The sequence below is a fragment of the Dipodomys ordii genome, unplaced genomic scaffold (assembly GCF_000151885.1).
Source record: "Dipodomys ordii isolate 6190 unplaced genomic scaffold, Dord_2.0 Scaffold70, whole genome shotgun sequence".
In the NCBI taxonomy this organism is placed as follows: Eukaryota; Metazoa; Chordata; class Mammalia; order Rodentia; family Heteromyidae; genus Dipodomys; species Dipodomys ordii.
In genome coordinates, this window is record NW_012267286.1 from 11,642,174 (window position 1) to 11,651,298 (window position 9,125).

The following is a 9,125-nucleotide window of genomic DNA, read 5'->3' on the forward strand; positions in this document are numbered from 1 at the left end:
TTCCACTATCATCAAGTTGATAGCATAATGACAAAGAACACAAATAAATTCGGACCAGTGAGTGAAAACAATCCGGGGGAGCTAAAGGCAGTAAGCAAGGCCGACTCATGATTCCAAAGTGTTGCGGCATTTCCCGTCATCCTAGATCAGGGCATTCTCCATCTGGGCACCTGTAATAATCTCCTCTCTATGGAAATGTTACACAAGCAACTGGTTGGGCTGTTGGTCGAGGTTCACCTCATGCCAAATTGGGGTACGCAGCTCCAGATTCACAACAACTTAACAATTCTCTGACAGATCCTGCAGACAAGGAAGATATATTCTGGAAGACTTTACTAACCATCCCAAGTGTCTAAAATGGGAACGAAAACAAAACAAGAAAAAAAAAAGAGAGAGACTGTGGGTATGTGTTGCTCATTCATATTTTGTGGGTTGGTTTACTGTTTGTTTTGTCAGCTATTTTTATTACTAATGAGCAAAACAGAAAAGCAGGCTGAGTCACAAATAGCAGATGCATTTTTAGGGTCTCTGGCTCAGGAAGGGACTGGCTCTCTTGAAACCTGTTCAGAATGGGCTTGTACAAGTGCTCCTAGGAGGAGTTGGTCCTGGGCATGTACACACGCCTTTGGGATTCTGCTTGCCAGGTACCTGGGTTTTGGAGGTAGAAAGGACATAGGGTTGGAGTCCAGACATAGCCAGGTGTCATGCCTGGCTGCATCGTTTTCTAGCAACATAAGCCTCACTTTCTCATCCATTAGAAAAAAGGATAAAGCCTTTCTTTGATGAGATCTTGGTGCAGATTATATAACCAGGCATGGTGGCAGCATGCTTATCATCACAGAAGACTGACGTAGGAAGATCAAATCAAAAGCTAGCGTGGGTTATATACCATGACCCTATCTTATAGAGAAAGAGAGAGAAAGAAGATCTATGTGAAGAAATCAGTTTGCAGTAGACATTCAATAAATTATAGCCATTTTACTATTAGCATTTATTATTGTCATTATTATTATGTGACTGTGTTTGAACTTAAGACTTTGTACTTGCTCTACCTTATGAGCTACCCCTCATCAGTACATTTTGCTTCAGTTGGATTTTAAATAGGGTCTCTCGCTTTTGCTCAGGACTGGCAATCCTCCTACTTCTACCTCCCTACAAGCTGATAACACACGTGTTATCACACGTGATTATTTTTTGCCAATGCCAAGCAAGGAGGCTACTATTAAATACACAACCCTCTGCCTCAGTGGAAAAAATCAGAACATCCTCCAATGTTAGCAAATATTCCCACTGCCACCAGCCACAGGATAGGAGGCAAAAGCAGTCATCTTCCTCAGACACATGGGGATAAAACTATTAAGCTTGCCATGGAGGAAGTGAAATTATTATAGAGTTTAGGTCAGGTCTGTAATAAGCACCCAATAAATCACAAATAACCCAGGCACCAATGCCCCACTCCTATAATCCTAGCTACTAGGGAAGCTGAGATTTGAGGATGGAAAAAGTCCCAGGAGACTCATAATTCCCAATTAACCTCCAGAAAACCGGAAATAGCACTGTGGCTCCAAGTGGTAGAACTCTAGCCTAAAGTGGTAGAGCTCTAGCCTTGAGCAAAAGAGCTCAGGGACAGCACCTAGCCCCTGACTTCAAGTCCCATAACCAACCAAAAGAAAAAAATCACAAATGATATTAAGAAAGACTCTGCCTTTGAATTTTCCTTATCAGATACTCTTTTTCTTTCCCATACTTTGTTTTCCCTAGCAAATATCTCTCCATTGCCCTGCTTGTGGCTTATCTTTGTTATAAGGCATTGTTGAGAGTGAATTAATTGTAGAAAGGCCTTTGGGCCCAAAGAGAGTAACATAAGCACAGATAAACTGCATAATCACCATGGAGGATTTTATTCACTGAAAGATGGACACTTTGGTACACACTTGGAGGTTGACATACGAGGATCTTGAATTGGAGGCCAGTTTTGGCTACCTTGTCTCAAAAATTGAAAAATTAAGTCAACAGATGACTTAGGGACAAGTGACAAAAATTTGCCCATTTCTTTTAGCCATCAATCTTTCTTACCCCAATTCAACATCCTTGAATTGTAGAAGAGATAGTCCTAAGGGCCTGCAGAGTCATTTCACCTTTCCAATTCTGTGCAGGTGTAATTGTATCTGAGGATAGCCATATTACCACATGGAAACATTGAGTAACTAATCATGGCCAAAGAACTCACTCTATTAGTGATTGGGAGGATAGGAGAGGTACTTTGGTGTGTAAAGGGTCTGAAGTTTGGTTTTACACTTTCATTGGAAAGAAGGCAACTGGGTTAACTCAAGAGGAGGGTGGCCTTAACTGAAAGGGATCTGGAACACACCTGGGCCTTTCCTCCGCTTTCTATGTAACTTTGCTGCATACATTTCGGGTTAGGCTGCTCTGCACAGATATTGGGTTGGACCCTATAATAGGATTGATGAAAACAAACCCCCTTATACTAATTTTTTTTTTAATTTCCAGCAGACATGGTCAGTTTGTCACCAAGCTTCAAACTGGGTACATTGCCCTCTTCCACTCTACCCTCTTTTTGGTAACAGGGCAAAGAATCATGGTTTCTCATCAGCGACAAGTCTTCAGATAAATTGTTCTTGTCCCTTTATTCCACGTGGACTAAGTGAATCTATGTCACCCCAACCAAAACAACACCTCCACTGGCAAGAAGTTCCTGCAAAGATTACTTCGGGCCCTCAATCCAACCTAAATTTGCCATGAGGCCTAGTGGATAAAAAGTGCCCAATGAGCCTTTTTAAAATGCAATTTAGGCTTTAATTTTGTTATTTTTGAGACGATTCATCTCACCTTTATTTCTTAGCATAATTTTATTGTCTTTAATAGTTGTAGAAAGGGGGTACAATTCATCGTGGCAGTGTGTGAGCACCATGCATGCATCTTGATCGACTGTCACTGTTAGAAAAATGGAGGAGAAAGGAAGGAGCAGACCTGACTTGCCATCTGTTTATTGAGGCACAGCCAGGGCCAACAAACCTTCCCCCGGAATTGGACATGGTAGAAGGAGGTGGGGTTGGAGTTGGGCTTGTATGGGGTCTGAGCAAGGAGACAGAGGTTATTAGAAAGGTATTAGGGCTGGAGGCAGGGGCTCTCCATTAGGCCCACAGTGCAATGTGGACAGACAGGCTTAGGTGGACTGTCTTGCCCGCATCAAGCAGTCTGCACGTATCTGGTGTGACAGCCTGGGGATCAATCCTTCATGTTCCATCTTTAGATACATAAGAAGATTGGGCCAAGAAGGGAGAGGTAGGTCCTTCAGTCACCCCCCTTTCCTCATGCTCCCCCATCTCTCCGATCCCACCCATCCTCTCCATCTTCCTAGTTTGACATATAATATATATATAGATATATATATATTGAATATTGTGACTTCCTCTCTTCATTCATCTACCCCCATCCTTGTGACCTAACCTCTCTTCTCCCAAGTACCAGCTTCCTGGTCTGTGCTTTGTCAGACTGCAAGTTAGTTATTCACCATTGGGAATCTTTAATTCATTAACATAGTTGTGTACATGTGCATGCGCCCCTGTTGATGTTTACATATGCATCAAAAAATTAGAACTGACTTCCACATGAGAGCAACTGCATGCCCTGTGTCTCTGGGTGTACGCTCTGAGGGCATGGGGTAAACCCATGAAGAGAAGAGCTCCTCTTCAGGAGTGCTCACAGTGAACAGCAAGGTGACCCCACAGCGGAGCTCAGATGGTGGGTGCAGCTGGACAGATGCTATGGGCAGTTTCTCAGCTTTGGAACCCTGGGCAAACTGCTTAATCTCTGAATTGTTTTGTTGTTGTTTTTACGAAGCTGATGGTTTCCAATCTCACCTCTCACGACATGAGCTTAGTTTGCATATTAAATCATGCAACAAATGCATTAGACATTTCACACATGCTCACTTCCTTGTTTATTACTTTCTTTGAAAGCATGCATATATATATATATATATATATAGGCTTTAATTTTCATATATATATGTGTGTGTATATATGTGTATACACACACACGCATTGCCATTAAGTTTGCCAACTAAGGAAAAGCTCCTGAAGCTACCCACTGCTACAGGATTATAGAATCAGTCACCCATCTACTTGAGAAGTGCCAGGCTCCTTTCAAACTCCAAAGGAAATTGAATGCTGTTCCCCTGCAGCCCACTCTCCTCTACCCGCTGGGCCCCAACGCCTATCAAAGTCATTGGTCTGGCCTGGAAGGCACCGGGCCCACTCCTCCAAGGCCCCACTTTACCGACGGCTCAGCAGCCTGGCTCCCAGCCTGGTGACGTCAGCGTTTGAGTTGTTTTTCCCACCCCCCCTTCCCCCACCCCCCTCCCACTTCCCGCCCCGCCCCAGTGGCTGTGGCAAGGGATGGGCGGGGCGGGAGTGAGGAGTCTCCAGCGCCGGAATATAGCTTGCTGGGGCCCCCTAGTGGCCATCAGCCCTTATAGGCTTCTGTGGAAAAAGAAAACTTGAGGCCTAGGGCCAAAAGAATACCTGGATTTCAATGGTGTTTGTCTTCCTCTACTATTAGAGCTTTTTCTAGGAAGTTGGTGGTAAGAAAGAAAGTAGAGGAACTCGTTTGTGACAGTCCTGGAACAAATCTCTCTAGCGTAGCGTCTAGCGTTGTCTGTGCCCAGGATGTCCACATGGGGAGAGTTGTGAAATGTTCTTTGTAACCCTCGGCAGGAAAGCAGAAGGCAGAGCAAGCAGGGTGAAGGCTGTCAAGGGACACACTGATGCTTCCTGTCTTCGGGAGGGGGGGCCCTCTTCTCATGACAACAGCTACTGCTCTGGCTGAGGACGAGGGTGGGTGTCTTAGATGACACCAACTAGAACAGTAAGTCAAGGTCACCCTCCTCCCCCACAAATCTCAAGCTGATATAGCTCGCATACTTACTTCTGCTTCCCGACCCTTGGTTTCTCTAGCTTCAGTGAAAATAAGAAATAAAGCCCTATCATGTGAGGGAATAATAAATGATTCTGCCTAGACTACAGTCATGTCTAAAGGAGAGATGGACCCGTCAGGGATTTCTGTACACCGAGTACCAGGATGTTCTTGAGTAAGAATGTTTCCTTTGGGGAAAGACTGAGGGAAGAGTTGGTTTTTAAAGAGGAGCAGTGGGGTGATTTAGAAAAGAGCTCAGTGATTGCATTGCTTACAGGGATGTGCCTCAGAGCTCATCACTTCCTTCAAGCAGTCAGGACAAAAACAAAGATGCCCTCCACCAGGAGATTGTAAGTAAACACAGGTTAGTTAGCATTGCTTAGAGACAGCATCTTAGACACTGCCATTAAAGGCTCTGCCTTCAGACACCTCCGTCATGTTAAGTAAGCAGAAGGCCATTCACTTGAGACAGTCTCTTCATCTTGAATTCTATATTACAACTTAGAATATCAACAAAAAGAACCTAACTTGGAAGTATATTGTTTAATACAGATAAAGAAAGTTTAGGCCAATCACACACAAGCTCCCAACCCCAAATTTCAGCCAATCATAAGCAACCAAACAAGCCCATGTCTAAATGACACCAAGGCCTCAGAGACAATGAGATTTCTCTACTTCTGTAGTCAACCTACAGGTGCTTGTGGCTTACTTGGCTATGGGTAGCCATCTCTAACTTATTCTCATTCTAAGTGTTGTCTCGTTTGATTTTTATCCCCTCAAACTTTGTAAATTTGCCCTAAGTTTTCCTTATAACAATGCCTCCAGCTGCCCCTACAGACTCTCTTGCTTTTTTTGTCCACTGGAAGTAGAGCTACCACCACTTTGGGCATTAGCTGTGACCCCAGATGCCAGAACAGGAAAAGAAAATGGCAGAGAACATCATGGTGCCCAAAGCTAGTTAGTCATCATGAAAGTCAATGCTTACCTCGAAAAAATATGATTATGCCTAAATCCTTAGAACTTGTGTATGTGAATTTTGGAGAAAGAGATTCTGAAGATAGAGTTAAAGATTTCAAGATGAAAACATCCTGAATTACCCAAGTAAACCCGACATCCAGGGCCAAGTGTGTCTTTCTAAAAGACACAAAGGCCAAGCCACTGGTGACTCATGCCTATAATCCTAGCTACTCAAAGAGGATGAGATTTGAGGATTGAGGTTCAAAGCCAGCCAGGACAGAAATGTCTGTGAGATTCTTACCTCCAATTAACCAGCAAAACCCTAGAAATGGAGGTGTGGTTCAAGTGGTAAAAAGCTAAGTCTTTAAAGATAAAGCCAAGTAAAATCCCCAGGCTCTGAGTCCAGACCTCAGTACTGGCACCAAAACAAAGAAGAGAGAGAGAGAGAGAGGAGAAAAGAATTAAAGATCCTGTTTGTTAAAATGAGAACCAGAGATTTTTAGCATTATATAGACACAAGCCAAGCTTCCAGAGTTGAAAGATGCAAGAAAGAATTTCCTTCTAGAACTTGAGGAGAGAACTTTGCTTCCACCTCAGTTGCAGCCTTTGAGCCTCCAGAACTATTATAGAATAGTTCTGTTGTTGCCCTGAGAAATTCCTTTACTTGCAAAAAGAAAGAAATATATATATATATATATATATATATATATATTGACTGAGCACATCACACCAAACACTGTGGTGGGTACTAAGCAAATAGCAATACAGAAAACAAAGACCCTGTTTTTATGAACTTTATTTAGGGAAAGCAATTATACAGTGGTGAATAAACAAACTAGAAGATTTCTGAGAATGAAAAAATCCTATCAAAAAAAAAAGCCAAACTTGGCCATGTGGGAAAATGCAGTCAGGGGATTCAGCCCCAGAAAAATGATCAGCAAAGACCTCATGGTATCATGATAAGTTCGTGTATCATCTTGAAGTATCCTGAAGAAATGGAGAAGAATCAGAAGGACTTTCAAGAAGTCAGGGTTGAGACAAAAATATATGCTACTGTGTAACTGTCACTATGCCCCTTTTAAGATCTCCAAATTCATTTTTCAAATTCTACTCTTTGAAGTCCTAATGTCACCGGATGGGAGGTGAGGTTTTGTGAAGCTTCCTTTAAACATAGGAACTCTTCACTTAGGGCCTTAACTTTGATCGCTAAGTAAGAATTTCTGGGCAAGTCACAATGGTAAGAAAACTTGGCAGAGCTTTATTGAAGAAGCAAACAAGCAGGCAAACAGACAAATAGAAAAAAGGAGACAAACACACAGAAGGGGACAGGGGCCCACTCTAGCAGAGTGTGGGAAGATACAGACACATAGTTCCTTGGGTTGTTGGAGTATTCATGTCGTAAAGGCAGGAGGTCTGGTTTCAAAGCTAAGTAAAGATAGATGCTTTGTCTTTGCTCTAATCATACCTGGTGTTACTTTCTGAGTTTCCAGGTAAGAATGCACCCTGCCATAAAACAGATTCTATTCTTGAGATCAGGAGGCACTCTGCTATCTACATTTTGGGGCAGGAGGTAGCTTAAGTTCGGGGAAGCAGTTTTGTTTCTCAGGAAGCATAGATCCTGTTGGACAAGTGTTTGTTCTTGGTGTGAGGAACACAGCCCTCAGGAAGAGATGTATCCTGTTGTCTATCTTTGAAGTAAACCTGGCACTTCTATTTCTAAATACCATTATTTCTGAGTTGCCGTCACTAGGCCTCAGTTTCTTTAAGTTATCCTGTTTCACTAAGATGTTTGTCAGAACCCATACAGTAACCACCGTTGAAGAAGGATGGAAGGGACTGGGCTGGGTATTTTGACCCTGATGTCTCTGCTCATCAGAGCAGATGTGTGTCCACCATCTTTCTACCCTTACTAGCTTCTCATGCTTTAAGAAAGTGTTCGATTTGGGCACCAGTGGCTCACTTGTAATCATAGCTACTCAGGAAGCTGAGATTTGAGGATCACTATTATCCAGTCAGACAAATCTGAGAGTCTCTTATCTCCAATTAACCAGCAAAACCCTGGAAACAGAAGCATAATCAAATGATAGAGTACCAATTTTGACCACAAAAACTAAGGGACAGCACCCAAGCCTCGAGTTCAAGCCCTAGTATTTGCCAAAATAAAAAAGATTTGGAACTTCAACTCTCTAGACTTTTTATTATTATATAATTATTCGACAGTTACTGACAATTTAAACTACTGTGTATAAAATTCACCAATAAAAGTGATAGTTTGTCAAAATTAATTGCCTTTTACTTGTTCCAAACTTGTTTGTAAATAATGCATTGTGATACAAAAATATCTTCCAGAAAATAAAGCTCAATTAGCATAAATGAGATAGAGATAACCACACTTTTATTAATCAGGTGCTTCCGAGTGAATTTTCTATGCTTTTGTATTCAGCCAAAGTAATGTGTCAAAAAGTGATTCAAAACATTTAAATTGTCTCTAATTTGAACCATCAGTCAAAATATGTTAATAGTGTTAACATTTCTGTAATTTGGTGTCAATGCTACCAAAAATATACATATGATAAACTGAACTAGATTCTCATTACTGAAAAGAAAACCTCTAGTAATTGCCAAAGCAGTGTCCAGTAAGTGATTAATACCTGTAGACTCAGAAGTACAGTTAGAAATTACAGTCAAAGTGTCGGTGCATGCACACATCATCGAGGTAGGAAATGTTCTCTACTACAGACCAGAAACCTGGTTGGTTTTGTCTGCTTTGCTCTACTTTAAGTCATTGGCCTACCTATCACGGACGGGAAACTAAATAGGTTTGCATCAAATGTTTATATCCAAAATAATAATTATCATATAACACATAATTCTTAAGGTCTGCTCAACACCATTTTAAATGTATATAAATTGACCAATGCATCCGTTCCCTAGAAAAGTAATTGTAAGGTCCATTCCTGGAAAGCGAACAGACCTCGCCCAGTACCTGCATTACCTAGACAACTGGGACACCTGGAGGAGGTCACATCCGAATCCGCTGAGGTCACATCTTAATCTGATGTGGCCACACCTTTCTCCCACCTGATCTCACTTCCCTTTACCTGGACACACCCTTCCGCGCTCTCTACCCTAAATAAGGCCTAACCTAACCTGGGGCCAGACGGCCTCTTTTGCCAGCCGCGTGGAGTGCCAACCTTGCCTGGTCCCAGCAGGTCTACTGAATAAACCTA